Source organism: Colias philodice, chromosome 24 (assembly GCF_061535455.1).
Source record: "Colias philodice isolate Cphi_HAF_F1 chromosome 24, ilColPhil1 Martin Lab GWU primary, whole genome shotgun sequence".
NCBI lineage: Eukaryota > Metazoa > Arthropoda > Insecta > Lepidoptera > Pieridae > Colias > Colias philodice.
In genome coordinates this window covers 7,712,702-7,728,704 of record NC_143109.1, presented here as the reverse complement: position 1 = coordinate 7,728,704, position 16,003 = coordinate 7,712,702, and the positions used below count along the sequence as shown (strand labels likewise).

The 16,003-nt window shown below is 31.4% G+C and overlaps 1 protein-coding gene and 1 non-coding gene across 2 annotated transcripts in view; one reads left to right on the top strand and one right to left on the bottom strand.

Annotated features, from left to right (window-relative positions):
* Window positions 1-5,208: 5,208 nt before the first annotated feature.
* The window catches only part of LOC149477803 (solute carrier family 41 member 1-like), a 97,182-nt gene continuing 86,387 nt past the window's right edge, over window positions 5,209-16,003 (top strand). The window contains exon 1 of the mRNA XM_089710080.1: window positions 5,209-5,249. The gene's annotated coding sequence lies outside the window, so the exon portion shown is untranslated. The remainder of the gene's footprint in view (window positions 5,250-16,003) is intronic.
* Window positions 10,105-10,186, bottom strand: TRNAL-AAG (transfer RNA leucine (anticodon AAG)). The gene has a single exon. It is a non-coding gene; the product is annotated as a tRNA-Leu (tRNA).

Below are 16,003 nucleotides of genomic sequence, written 5' to 3'. Positions count from 1 at the left end.
GTCCGTCTTGGCTGTTATTTTTTTTGGCTCTTCCTCATGACATAAAATTAAATTTTTATCAATGATATAAATTCTATTAAAAGAATAGATGATACGTTTATTAATTTATGTAAGAAGTCTTTAAAGCACAAAATTATATGTAAGAATCATTGAGATAATATTAATACGTATACGTAGTAATATTATCTCAATGGTAAGAATATTATATTTAAAGAAGTTTAATAAACAAATCAAGATAAATTGCGTTTCATATTTTTATTTTTACTTACTAGGTACTTTATTTTTTAAAGAATTTGTCTTCTTTTTAAATTAAGTATGTTAATGTCTAGGTACGTCATTTTATTGGATTTTCTCAAGGAAGAACAATAACACACACGTGCCAACACGTCATAGGACAATCAATTGTCTCTGATTAGATGCAAGGCATCGAGTTTAGGGTTCGGTGTGAAATGTTTTTGGAACCATATTTATATATTTTAAGGGTTCCGAATCTAAAAAAATAATAAGAATGGAATCCTTATAGGATCACTTCGTTGTCTGTCTGTCTGCTTTTTAATTTATATGCAACTCATATTTAAAAAATACAGAAAAAAATCTCCCTTTTGTTGTGATTGTAAGCTTCTTAAAGAAATGTGTGTTTGTAAATTTTAATTTTTGTTTCATGCCAATGTTTTTAAAATTCATAGGTATACTATCATAATATATAATAGACTATGTAGACCCAGTATAGCATTCTCAGCGCTTTGAGAACGAAACGATTAATGCCCTTGCCGTGAATCTAAATTAGGAAATTGCGATTGTATAGCTTAAAAATTAAAATATTTTAAACTTCTCTGAAGCACACAATCTTCCTCTTTTTATAACATTGAAATAAACCGTTACTACTTACAAAAACACACAAGTAATGAGGAATTTTGGATAGAAAAAACTAAGAATTCGCGATTAAAATAGGTAATTAAATCATATTCAAGGTACCTATTGTTAGGAAATGAAGACCGAGGCTAGTGCTCAAGGTACTTCAAGTGTTCAAGAGCTTTATTTTATACTTACAACTAGACTTCATCAAGATTTTAGATATTTTCTGTATAATTGTGCTATGATAAACACTACATAGTATAAAATAAACTCTGTCCCTATGTCCCTATGTATGCTTAAATCGTTAAAACTACGCAACGGATTTTGATGCGGTTTTTTTTTAATAGATAGAGTGATTCAAGAGGAAGGTTTTAGTATATAATTTACTAGCGACCCGCCCCGGCTTCGCACGGGTGCAATGCTGATACTAAATACACTACAGAAAACTGTGAACGTTGTATATAAAAACATAGCGGCCCGCTTCGGCTTCGCACGGGTATAAAATAGATATAGCCGGGCGGCCGGCCGGTACCGCTACAAACGCTACGTCCGGCAATTTTTAAATCTGTAATATCTTCGAAAATATTCACTTAAATCATACGGTCTAAAGGGCCATATAGATCTATATTAAATGAACAATGTATTCAAGGTATTTAATTGGTTAAGGATTAATGCTGTATTGGCTAAAATCGCATCGAAAATTAGCCATTATTTGTCGTAAAAAATAAATGACAAAAACAAGTTATTGTGGGTTAGCCATAACAGATAGACATATACCATCGCGGACTTTTCTGTAGACCTTTTCAATGTGTATAATACTTAGTAGGTACATTATTTTGATAAAACTCGTAGGGTTCAGCCTGCGTTTGCAATGTAAGCGGAAAAAATGCAATTTTTTACGACATCACATTAGAAACCTCAAAAATAACAGTACTTCTCCAGTATTTAATGGATGTTATTATACATATAAACCTTCCTCTTGAATCACTCTATCTATTAAAAAAAAACCGCATCAAAATCCGTTGCGTAGTTTCAAAGATTTAAGCGTACAAAGGGACATAGGGACATAGGGACAGGGAAAGCGACTTTGTTTTATACTAATGTAGTGATGTAGTGATGTAGTGATGTAGTGATGTAGTGATGTAGTGATTATGTTTTAGACAAAGCGGGCGAAGCCGCGGGCGGAAAGCTAGTATTCTGTATGATATAGAATGGAATGCTTTTCAACTAAATGAATCATAGTTTTTCAATAAGTATATGAAGTAGATATTAAACCACAATAACAATAAAAACAAAACACAATAATCGTTATCTCTATCCTCAAATAATTAATATAGTGATAAAAATATTTGTACGCAATTCTTAAATAATATCCGCCATTTAAAAATTCCTTGAAGCTGTGTCTCAACTCTCAAGTCGCATCGTATGTGTTGGATAAAAAAAAAACAATTGTTATGTTTTATTATTATGTTGTGTTGTGTATTATTCCACAAATATCCTACTAGTTATTATAAAATATTAGTATAGAATGTCTAATTGCTGAAAAATAGACATTCTATACTAATATTAGTATCACGTACCAAATTAAGAGAGGATTTTTTTATATATTTCCATAGGTAGGTACCTAATTAATTATGTCTTATTCGGTAAACTTAAACTGATTTTAAATTTATAGAAAATTTAAAATCAGTCTGAGCGTAAATATAATCCATACTAATATTATAAATGCGAAAGTAACTCTGTCTGTCTGTCTGTTACTCAATCACGCCTAAACTACTGAACCAATTTTCATGAAATTTGGTATGGAGATATTTTGATACCCGAGAAAGGACATAGGCTACTTATTATCCCGGGAAAATGACGCGATCCCGGAAATCCCACGGGAACGGGAACTATGAGGGGTTTTTCCTTTGACTACGCGGGCGAAGCCGCGGGCGGAAACCTAGTCTTCAATAATATAAAAATGTATCGCAAAATGTGTTGGTAAGCGCATAACTCGTGAACGGCTGAACCGATTTCGTTAATTCTTTGTTTTATAATATTCCTTTTCTAATGGAGAGAAAATTTATACATGTACCACGGGCGAAGCCGGGGCGGACCGCTAGTGTAATATTTTGAAGCTTGGTTTGACCTATTCGAAGCCAGGAACAGCGGCTAGTCTTTTACACGAATTTAATAACATATTTATTTTAGCTCTATGTGAAATGATGTGTTATTTATTATCTATTTATTAATAGGTATGTTTTATGCAAGTTGAAAAACCTTCTTGAATAAACACGTGCCGCTAATTATCTATTATATTTATTATAATACTGGGAAAGTTGTACGATAATTTAAATACGTTTAATGTATGCGTTTAAAATAAATCAACTTTATGTTCTAATTAACGAAACAGTGGCATTAAATGTTAAATTTACAGCCATTAGGTTAATTATAATAATTATGTAATAATATGTTAATCGTTATAATGTCACGTTATAGTCTATGGTATATGTATAGATCAAAGAGTATATGTATAATACAGCTTATTACACTATATAATATATACTTAATATTATAAAGCTGAAGAGTTTGTTTGTAAGTTTGAACCCGCTAATCTCAGGAACTAAGTACTGGTCCGATTTGAAAAAATATTTCGGTGTTAGATAGCCCATTTATCGAGGAAGGCTATAGGCTATAATCATTGGAGTCTGGAGCGGAGCAATGCGGGTGAAACCGCGGGGTGCACCTAGTATAAACTATAGCTTATACCAATGCAATAACTAAAAATAAACCATATTGTGTGTTTTATAATAACTAATAAGGTCACGCTAAAGTTTTTATTGTTACCTACATATTTATTATTTTATGAATTTCATATGGTTCGATGAAGTGAGAATCGATGTTTAGATTGATTTTATGATGCCCATATTAAATAAAAATTATAATTAATTAGGTTTTTTTTCCACCTTAACTTGGAAGTGCTAAGTATACCTACTGTAAAGGTACATACAGCTGAACACGTGTATGAAAGAAAATCGGTAAAGTGCGAGTCGGATTCGCGACACTAGGTTCCGTACAAATGAACTGAAAAGCGACTGCAAAAAGATGTACTGCCTGAGAAAGAAGTTTGAAATGCATTATATCATCTCATTTCTTCAGACTTCACCCCACTAATAGCCACTTCCATTACCTCTCGATAAGTTCAGCTATTTTATCAGTAACAAGAAATGTATGCAAATTTACTTCAAAAAGGGTCAAGTAGTCTATTAGAGACATTATCAGGAAGAAGTGAAGATGCAACCTAGCTAATCTATACTAATATCACTAATATTATAAAGCTCAAGAGTTTGTTTGTTTGTACACGCTAATCTCAGGAACTACTGTCCTGGTCCGATTTGAAAAATTCTTTAGGTGGATAGCCCATTTATCGAGGAAGGCTATATATTATCATCTCGCTAAGACCAACAGGAGCGGAGCACTGCGGGTAAAATCGCAGACCACAATTACTATAGAAAATAAACAATTGAAAATCATTATTTTTATCTCGCCACCTATGTGTTCCTTGTATAAAATTCATAATAACAAAAATACAAGTCTTTACAAGTTTTAATTTGTAATTAATCAATATTAATTAAAATTAACGCAAATACGTGAGCTCCGTATCAAGATTTTAAAGATAAGATTATTCGAATAATTTATAATTTATTATCGTTGACTTTATTTATGTTTCAGGTAATTATCTTAATTCTTGACTACGTGTATTCTGCGGCTCTACATGCGTTTTATTTTAATTCAGATTTAAATACATTCTTCTTCTTTGCTTTGTTGTTTTTAATATAGAAATAGAAAGATGAACTTCGGAGTTGTGAATTTTGTATTTAGTTAGGTTGCACGTGTACCTACGTAAATTATGGACAATGTTAATCACGATGTTATCTCTAGGTAAGCTTAGTTAATACTGCAGATGTGAACGGCCTCTCTGTTTATTAAAGTCTGAAGTCTATTTTATTCAGTCTGGGACGTCACACATAATGTCATTGCCAGCTCTCACCCTTGCCCTATAATAACGCATGCGCATTGTGGCACGTAAAATGGCGACAATTCCCAACAAACAACCGCAAATCTATTGCAAAGTCAACGTACTTGTTTTGAAACTTTACGTGCCTATTCATTGATTTTTTCTCATTTAATTGACCTCAGCGAGAGGTCAAAAGCGGCCAGTTTGAGTGACCCCCGGTTTGAAAATATTGCTGTAAAAATGTTAGACCGCGATCGCGTTTAGAGGTCGCCGTTCATTGGTCTCAGCTGTTTTTCGAAAATCGAATTTCGACTCGAAAATTCAGCCGCGGTCTTCAGTTTGACGTCAGCTGTGTGTCTGAGCGGACGCCTGATTCGGTTTCAGCTATGTAATGGTGAGTGAGTGGGTGATAGAACTTATCGTAGTGTTTTATTTCGGAATGTGTTACAGTGCTGCGTGTTAGTGAATAGTGAATGTCGTGTAGCCGCATCTAGCGCTGTATTTAGATGCTTCGTTCTCGAAAATCAATAATCCACGTGTTCTCGTGAATAGCTCAATCGTGGGTCTAATGATTTTTCAAAAAATATTTCACAATGCGCCGTAATTGCATCGGTTTACGTCAGTATTGTTTATGCATAGCGCATTATGTGTGACTGATGGTAAACCGTAACTTTTTAAATGGAAAACTTGAACAATGCACCTAGTTATGAAATAAATCCTACACACAAGTCGATATACGACAATACTCATTACTTTCTCTCATTAAAATCATAAAGTGCGATAAACGTCACACATTGATTAATGATCATGCCATGTACAATTCATTGAACGAAGAATATCACATAAATACATCATCATTGCAGTATGTTTGTTGTATACATTTTCATTTGGATGGATCTTTTCAATTATACGTGTATAACATGCATGTGTTTTATTGGATTTCTTATGCTTTAGTTTAAATGTTTAGATTTTTTTCTCTAAAATGTTTTTATAATTAATTCTTAGTTTAATTTAAGTTACTTAAATACTTAAGTACGTTTTAATTTTTAAGAATTTTGATGATGAAATTCCTCATTTTTTAAGGATCTCTACATTGCCACGAAAACGTATATTTTTTTATTCACATCTCCTAGGATAAAAAAAAACTACCATTCGACAAAGGTAGTACCTAGATCAAGTAGGTATGAATCAAATGTCATATTTAAATTGTCGGAATTACTTCCAAGTTCACCAACACTATTATATCTACTTACCTACGACTTACAAAACAGTTAGGTATAGGTATACAATTTATTTCTTATTTCGTGGTTAATCTTCAGGGTTACATCTTAGTAGTATTACTTATTCAAGAGGTCTCGTTTGAGGTTTCATGATTCTAAGCCCCTTCATAGGTACCTAACCTATAAAATATGTTAACGGTATTAGGAAGAATAATAAAAAAGGGAATATTTTATTTTGTGTTTATTCTATGTGTGCAGAAATGAATAAAACGTACCTATTTAACCTAGCAAAATTTTGCAACGTGATTTGGTAGTTGGTACCTCTCTACCATTTGCTCTTGGTAAAGCGTATGAAACGCGACAATGAATATTTCTTTATAAACCTGTGTATTTGATATCTATTATTAAAAACCAATTTTATATTCATAAATAATTGTAAAAGTTTAAATAAAAAAGTTTTCGAGTGTGGTCAAAATCTACTTGTCAAGTGCGTGTAAAACATGCTCTACATTTTTTTGGTAGAGGTCATCTTATGTAGTGTTATTTATTGGTTCTACGAATGTAGGATGTCAGATATTGATATTTTATTCACTAATCAATGTTACTATGTGCATCTGCAAATATTTATTTTTGAAGGAAAAATAAAAGAAAAATTGTACTCCGCACGAAACATCTAATTTCGAACCTTGGACGAAGACGGAGTGTTCGATCACTTCACACATCAAAGATTCGATTAATAAGTTTACTCTGGTCCCAGGGGATTATATGGTGAAGGCCTATTCAGATTATAACTATATAACCGATTATACCGATTAGGGTCTATAATATACCAATGGTAGAGCGGTATGAGATTAAAAGAAATAAAAATCAAATATTAACTGAATTCGACATAATATCATTCTGATGCAATTTACATTTTCTCTAAAATGCGGGTAGATTTAAAATAAAATGGTGTTTCCACCTACGCTAACCATCAAGATTATAATTTTTAGTATGAGTTTGAGTTTTGATGTTTTACGGACACAACCGAAGGCAAAGACTAGTCCACGTTTAAATAATGTCGATAAATGACTTTCATTGTGAATCAACTATACTAACTAGTTACTGAAGATTAATTAACTACCTATAAGTTAAATCACTCTCGAAAGATATTTCTGCGTTAATTATTTTATAACGATACTAGAATCCCGCCTGTCTTTGCTCGGGTTGAATTGGGATACATGAAGCAGAAAACGTCAAAATTCTACGCAGTGGCATACATGAGCATATTTTATAGAAGTTTCAGTTTTGATTAGAACCACTGATAATGGGAATGGCACGTGGAAATGTGGCTAATTAGCCAGAATTGACTTAAGTCATGAATAAAGTCATGATTCAGTTAGGTGAAAACTTTAGGCTTGCTTTTGAATACCGATTTTTTTAAAGCTGTGAAAAGACATAGAGGTATTAGAGCCATAGAGTGACAGAAGATTATAGTCTAGATATCTTATTCAGAAGATACAATAAAAAACTACTGAGGGTACCACGCGAGTGATTCAAATTCAAATTCAAATTATATTTATTTGCAAGAATGTAGTTACAAATTATAGATGTTTTTAATTACAATATTATGTGGCTAATACATTCTACCCATTGATTGGGTGTGCAAATATTGAAAAAGAAAGTTGATGCTGTAACCTTAAAATTATCAACAATAAATTTATTATCAACCATATTTTAATATCATGCAACATAATGACATAAACCGCCTCTCGTTACATAGTATTTATTAGTTCAGTAGTAAACATCAAACCCAGATCCTCTCTAATAATTCAGGCCACTAACCACTATACCGACTTTACTTATGGCACATTAAGGTCACTCCAATTTTCTTTATATTGTAACTTAATCATAATAAATTATACGTCGATCTGGACGTCGAGTCAGTGTCTCTAGGGAATGTAGGATTAATTTCCCAAGTTTTCATTTATCCATTTTCCATATAGACCTCAGCCCGTGGTTTTGCTCGCATAAATATAAATGTTGGTAAAGGCTATCCAATAACCAATTCCATATTTTTGTAAATAGTAAATTCGTATTAAGTTTGGTGATTCCAAAAAGTTTCTAGAAGAAGTCTCGTCAAATAATTGTTTGAATTTGAGATGGTAACTAATATAATAATTGGATAGGAAATAGGTTAGGTTATGATAGGAAAATTTTGATAACTAAACAATCGTAATTGATTTTGGTGCTCTTGGCGTATAGGTATTTTTTCGTCCGTTGAGATAAATGAAAAATGAGGAAAAATGTCAAGACGCACGATAATATAGTTATTGATCATTTTATTTAATGACGTCAATAATTTTTCAGATTTATCTAATACATACCTACGTATTTGTGTATACATCTTACCTTTGTAGTTCTTTTACAGTAGGTATTTATTTTATTTATCTTTTTTGACACTTACTACAAGATTTTCGTTGAAATAACAATATGAAAATTCCTTTTGTACACAAGTAAAAGGTATATTAAATATCTAAATAGGATAAAATAATATCGTTAAAATGCTAACAAATTTTTCTTAGTAAATAACTCCTAGAATTTATTATGAATGATCGATAAGTATATATTTATAGGAATCTAAAGCGAAACGGTAATGTGACGAATTATTTGGTCCACGTCTAAGTACGATAAATTGTGATGACGCACGCTTTTTGTTCAGTAATTTAGCGTGAAATTATAAAATAGTATTTGCTCTTAATATATGTTTAGACAAATATAAAAAAGCAGATTTACATCTGGTAGGTAGGTAAATGTTTTAAAAGACGGTAGGTACGGTGTTTTACACATTTCGAAAATAATATAATATGTAGTTTAAATGCCGTGCGTAATTGACTGAATTCCTTTCAAATATTAGTATGTGCTTTTCTTCTTTATAAAAACTGGTTTCTGGTGGTAGAAAATTGGTGGTTAAGAAAATATTTGTATTTATAAGAAGATTTTGTGATGAAAGAAAAGCGCTTCTAATCTAATACAATTATTAAAATTTGGTTATTTTTCATGACGAAAATATTATGATAATGATATGATTACAGAATTATTAAAAAAACTATATAACTACTTATTTCTATTATTATTAGTTATACAATTTATATTGGTATGAAGATCTTTCAAAATCTGAAGAACAAATCGAGCTGAAATCATCTTAACCATAATATGTGCAGATAGAACCTGGGTTTTTATAATCTATACTAATATTATAAAGCTGAAGAGTTTGTTTTTTTGTTTGAACGCGCTAATCTCAGGAACTACTGGTCCGATTTGAAAAATTCTTTCGGTGTCAGATAGACCTTCCTTGATAGATTTATCAAGGAAAGTTATAGCGGAGCAATGCGGGTGAAACCGCAGGGCACAGATAGTACTTTATATCACTCTATTTTTCAAGTCTAGACTACGTATTCGGTATTAAAGTGAAAATATTGACGCACAAGTTTATTGATATTTAATAAGATGGAGATATAGATTAGAGATAGCTTTAATTTTAAATAATAATATCTATTAGATAATTAGTAATGATGTTTTTAAAGTTATTGTTTACTTCTTAGTATACTTAATGCGATTAGATATTTTATACCTATAGTGGTCAGTGGAAGTTTTATCTTTAAGCTTATAAAGATAAAACTTCCACTCAAGTAAAGCTGAACAGTAAAGCACTTTACATACCTATACATACACACATCCATCACAAACTTTCGCATTTATAATATTACCTAGTGGCTAGTAGTAGGATAGGAAGTAGGAATGCAATTTTATCTACTTAAAAAGGTTAACGCCTGCTAGAATGTAATAGCAAGTAGTGTGCAGTATTGATAGTGGTAAGAAATTGATCATATAATGTGCTCATAGGAGAAAAAACTAATCATTACAAGATAATAAAAAATAAATATTAATAAAAATTCGTATAGTGTTGGAAATGTGTAGAAAAATATTAAGCAAAATTAAGTTATTGCTCTAGAAGTTATATAATAAAAAAAAAAAACAAAAAGATCATGGCAGCGGTGGGATTCGAACCCACGCCTCCGAAGAGACTGGTGCCTTAAACCAGCGCCTTAGACCGCTCGGCCACGCTACCCGTTGACACGATTATCAAAATTACTGTACGCTATTTGTTTCTATAAAGTCCTTGTAAAATTACATAATTATAACATTTATTATGTACATAATATTATGTAGTTTTATTTTTATGTAAACTTATTAAAATAATCAATTTGTGTTGTTTACAATCATAATAACTTCAAGAAAAAATAGAGGCTCATTTCTTATCTTTTGACCAGGTATAGGTAAAATTATATTAGGTACATACTACATACCTAATTATTATACCTACATATTTTTATAAATACATAGTTATATCGATATAAATATTATATCGTATTATTATTTACATCAATCGCAAAGAATGAAAAAATTTAACCTTATATTAACCATCTACCTGTCTGTAAAAGACCCATTAATAAATAATACTTAGAGACCCATAAATTATAATCGATCCAGACATTTCACTTATTAATCCGAATTCCGAACAAACACACAAGAATTTTAAATTTTTTATTTTGATAATAATACGACTTCTATTTTAAAATTACGTAAGTACTTACATATTATGCTTCGATACTATCATCACTATTCACTACATAGTATAAAACAAAGTCGCTTTCTCTGTCCCTATGTCCCTTTGTATTGTATGCTTAAATCTTTAAAACTACGCAATGGATTTTGATGCGGTTTTTTTAAATAGATAGAGTGATTCAAGAGGAAGGTTTTAGTATATAATTTACTAGATTTCCGCCCGCGGCTTCGCCCGCGTTTGCAAAGGAAAACCCGCATAGTTCCCGTTCCCGTGGGATTTGCGGGAAAAAAACTATCCTATGTGTTAATCCAAGTTACCCTCTATATGTGTGCTAAATTTCATTGTAATCGATTCAGTAGTTTTTACGTGAAAGAGTAACAAACATCCATACATCCTTACAAACTTTCGCCTTTATAATATTAGAAATAGAAATATTAGATTAGGTTTTAGACAAAGCGGGCGAAGCCGCGGGCTGTAAGCTAGTATTTTATAAGTCTAGATTTCTCTGGACTTAGGCATCAGCAGCAACAAATCTCGATGATTCTTAACCTAGATCTACAAGTACCAACGGATCTACCGTAAAAGATTTTCTTTTACTTTGCGTCTCAATTCTTTTGTTACTATGTAGCTTAATTGTTATTTGAAACAAGTTTGAGACCGTGGTTTCGTTCGCGTGGTATCCAAGTAAAGTTGTCATATAAAATAACTAATGCAGTCTATTTTTTTTTAATATTTTCACACAGATACCATAAATTTTTGTGTTTATCTTGTAAATTAGCGGGATAAGATAAGGAGGATACCTAATTATTTAAACATTTATATTTTTCTTCTACAATGTATGAGAATATGTGAAAAAGAGACAAACAAACAAAGCACTTTTAAAAGTAATAAGGTAATTGTTAATTAATGGTAACACTGTTATGACTAAGCCAAACAAGAGGTAGGTACCGTTCATGTCCCATATTCTTCAAAAACTACAGCGTGAAAATTTATTTTTCAGTTTCATTTATGTCATTGCATTGTTTATTTTATTGTATTTTTGACGATTATATATTCCCATTCCCGTTACGAATTTATAGTTGAGCCAATTTAATAGGCAACATTTGACGTCTATCAATTTTATCTTCATAGGGTGGTAACCTGCTTAAAAACATCGATTAAAGCGAATTAATCGATACGGACTTGAAACATTTGTCAATCGAACTTGAAACACATGTCAATAATTAATGATGCTTTTTATTCCCAAGTAATCTATGCATTCGATTCTAGATGTCAGATTTCGATTTTTAGAGTAACGTCTCTGGTATTTAAAAAGAAAAAAGGTTTATTGACACAAAATTGTAGCGACGTCAGTTCTTTAAATAAGAAAATGTTTATTATGTTTAGAATGGTTTATCAGTAAAATCAAATCCTAAAATTAGTTGCATCGGTCATTATTATTATAAATATGTAATCGTAATGGAAAAAAGTTAAGCAAATGTGCAGTTACAACAAAACGAAATATCATGTTATTCTATGTCGTCGTTACTAGGTTACGTTGTTGAATTTTGTTGAACTGTCAAATGTTGCCTATTAAAATGGCTCTACTATAACACGATTTCTTTTTAAATCAAATTCAACCTGAATAAAAATAGCATGTGTTATTACTAACGTTGTATTGTTTTTAACAATTTTCTGATAATCATATTTTCTATTACACTTTCTTATAATTCTTTTAAGTAATAATACGATTACATATTCTAATAATAGATTAAATCGATAATTATTTACTATTTTGAGAAAAAAAAACAAATCAATCATGATTCAAGGAATAACACGAATTTAGAAATTAGTTATATGTATATATATATGTAATAGCTACAAAAATGATATAACTATGTTTTATATAAATTAATAGCGATTAATTCGTTACCAAATCGATATCTATATATCTGGGATTAGGAAAAGTGTGACATTGACGAAGTACTTATGCGAGGCGTAATTTCCCATGCAATGCATTAAATGCATGTGTGTGTTATAAAATGATAACATCAACAAAAATATAAATGTACTTAAATACTTATAGGTATCTAAAATATAGAGCTGAAGTTTTTTGTAAGCTTGAACGCGCTAATCTCGAGAACAACTGGTCTGTTTATTTATCGAGGAAGGCTTTATAGGCTATATTATATCATCACGTTTAGACCAATAGGAGTCACTACATTACTATGTAGTGACACCTATTGAAAATATAAATCAAAGTCGCTTTCTCTGTCACTACGTCCCTATGTATGCTTAAAATCTTTAAAACTACGAAACCGATTGTGATGCGGTTTTTTTAATAGATAGAGTGATTCAAGAGGAAGGTTTAAGTATATAATTTATTAGGTTTTATTAATAAAGACAACGTAGACTACGGAATATCTGGTGCTTGAGCCTTTTTATAGCGCCCATCAAGTAAAATCGGAATGCTGTAAAACCCGTAACAGACAGAGGGAGAAATAGAAAATTAGTCGCATTAATATTTAAATAATAGATAGGTAATAGATTAGATTTTAAGAAAATTTATTGATAAAAATAAGAACACTCAATTTAATAAATTTTAAGTGGAAATTTTTATTAGGGTTATTAACTTTATAATTAACTGTAGGAAAACCATCTCATAAATTAGTTTATTTGTATGTTTGTAGGGAAAATAAAATTAACTCAACAACACTGAAATAGGTGCATCCATTTTGGAGCTAATCATAGAAACACTATGAATAAACAAATTGATTAAAATATTGCATGGGAACATTCAATGGTCGATTTTTATTGACAAGTACGTGACCAGCTTTTGAAGATCAAGTTTTATTGATAAGTGTTTGGGATCAAACCCAGGATCACTCGGTTACAACTTTTACTAACATTAATTAAAAACTGTATAACGTTAAAATATTTTAAATATTATTACCGTATAAACAGCTGCCTGTATAAAAACATAGCAAATAATATACCTAAAAAAAGCCTCTAATTTTTAGTTTTATACCATTCTAAGATTATAAATGATATATTTTTACTTAAAGGACAAGAAAAAATACGATCACAAAACGGGAGTCGAACCTACGTTTTTCACTGACCCGTGAACCCGTTTTAAATAATCTCAACAACAACAAACTACACGTGAATCAGTCAATCCGTTTAGGAGCTACGATGCTATTTACAAACATATATTATACCCTGTAATTTTAAATAATATTTTATAGTCGCTACAATAGAAGCAATAAGCACCAAAATCTCATATCGCTGTGTTTTTATCATAATAACATTTTAAAATTAATTAATTTTATCGGATTTTAACGAATATAAGAATCGATTTAGATAACTAATCGGTTTGATAATCACTGATGACGTTCGCGCCATGGAGGAGATTTTAGTCTTAAAATAATTAGGCTAAGCGCGAGTTTGCACGTGGAAAATCTATTCTATTCAACTTTTATTTATTTACTAGCTGTGCTCCGCGGTTTTACCCGCAGTGCTCCGCTCCTGTTGGTCACAGCGAGATGATATAATATAGCCTATAGCCTTCCTCGATACATTTATCGTTAGCCCATTGGCTATCTAACACCGAATTAATTTTTCAAATCGGACCAGTAATTAAATTAATTAGCGCGTTCAAACAAACAAACAAACTCTTCAGCTTCATAATATTAAGTATAGATTAATATTAAAAAAAAATCATATTTTACAGACGCTAGGCGATTTTAATTGTATATAGTATATATATATGGATGAATGAAAATTTAAATTTAAACTTGAAACTTTTTTAAAAACTATAGTTCTACCCTGGATTCGGAATGTCGCTGTATCGATTAGAATCGGTATGAAATTCAAGAATTTGTTAAATGAAAGGGTAAATAATAAATGCTGAAAAATATTAAACTGCTTATTAATTATTTTATAAAAAAAGGAATTTATTAAATACGTCATAATACAATACATACTAGGATGTTTTAATAATAATAAACCGTGTGACAACATTCATAATATTTTTCAATAGGTAACCTAATGTTAATTTCTCTATTCTATTTCTCTATTATTTCAATTAGTTCTTTGACATATTGTGATAAAATATGCTATTACCTTGGCTATTACATATATTGTAAAATTAAAATTGTAATACTGACATGATTTCAGAGAGGAACTATGAACTTGCCGGTTCTTCTCCTTAGATACTGCTTTCCAAATCAGTGGTAAATGTTAAAAATATGTAATGACGATTCAAAACTGCTTCTAGAAGAAGTCTAATTGAATAAATAAATGTTTGAGTTTGAGTTTGAACTCTTCAAAATAAGTTTTCTGTCAGCTTTATGTCTTGAGATAAATGCATAAAAATGTTAAAGAACAATATTAAAAATACAGAAAATATTTTTATTTCCTTTTTCATTAAAAATAGTTGATATTTTAATAATGCATGGAATAAAATGTAAAACGCTACGTGGTTATTTTATTACTTCCACGGGGATTTTTGTGGTTTAACAAATACAAGGTGTTTTTAATATTCAACGAAATTATTATGTTAGTGAACTTAGCAGATCATTTTTAGCAGATCAAAAAAAATGTGAGTTCTTATCGCGTGCAGTTGAGTTCTACAGTTCCGGATACTTTTTAGAAATAGTTCTGGCGTTTTTACCTTAAAAAACGACATTTGAAAAAATAAACTGCCAACTTCCCGTAGCAGATCATTTTTAGCAGATCAAAAAAAAATGTGAGTTCTTATCGCGTGCAGTTGAGTTCTAAAGTTCCTGATACTTTTTAGAAATACTCGCGTAAAATGAAACACTAGAAAATTTATTTATGTCATATTTCATCACGCCGTAGCACCATGCCGTAGCATCATGCCGTATCATCATGCCGTAGCATCACGCCGTAGCATCACGCCGTAGCATCATGATTCATGCCGTAGCTTCATGCCGTAGCATCATGCCGTCGCATCGCGCCGTAGCATCGCGCCGTAGCATTACGCCGTAGCATCACGCCGTAGCATCATGCCGTAGCATCACGCCGTAGCATCATGCCGTAGCATCATGCCGTAGCATCATGCCGTAGCATCATGCCGTAGCATCATGCCGTAGCATCACCCCGTAGCATCACACCGTAGCATCACGCCGTAGCATCACGCCGTAACACATGCCGTAGCATTACGCCGTAGCATCACGCCGTAGCATCACAGCGTAGCATCACGCCGTAGCATCACGTCGTAGCATCACGTCGTAGCATTACGTCTTAGCATCACGTTAAGCCGGGTCCAGGTCGGGTTTATTAAAATGTCGTTTGTTAAGGTAAAAACGCCAGAACTAT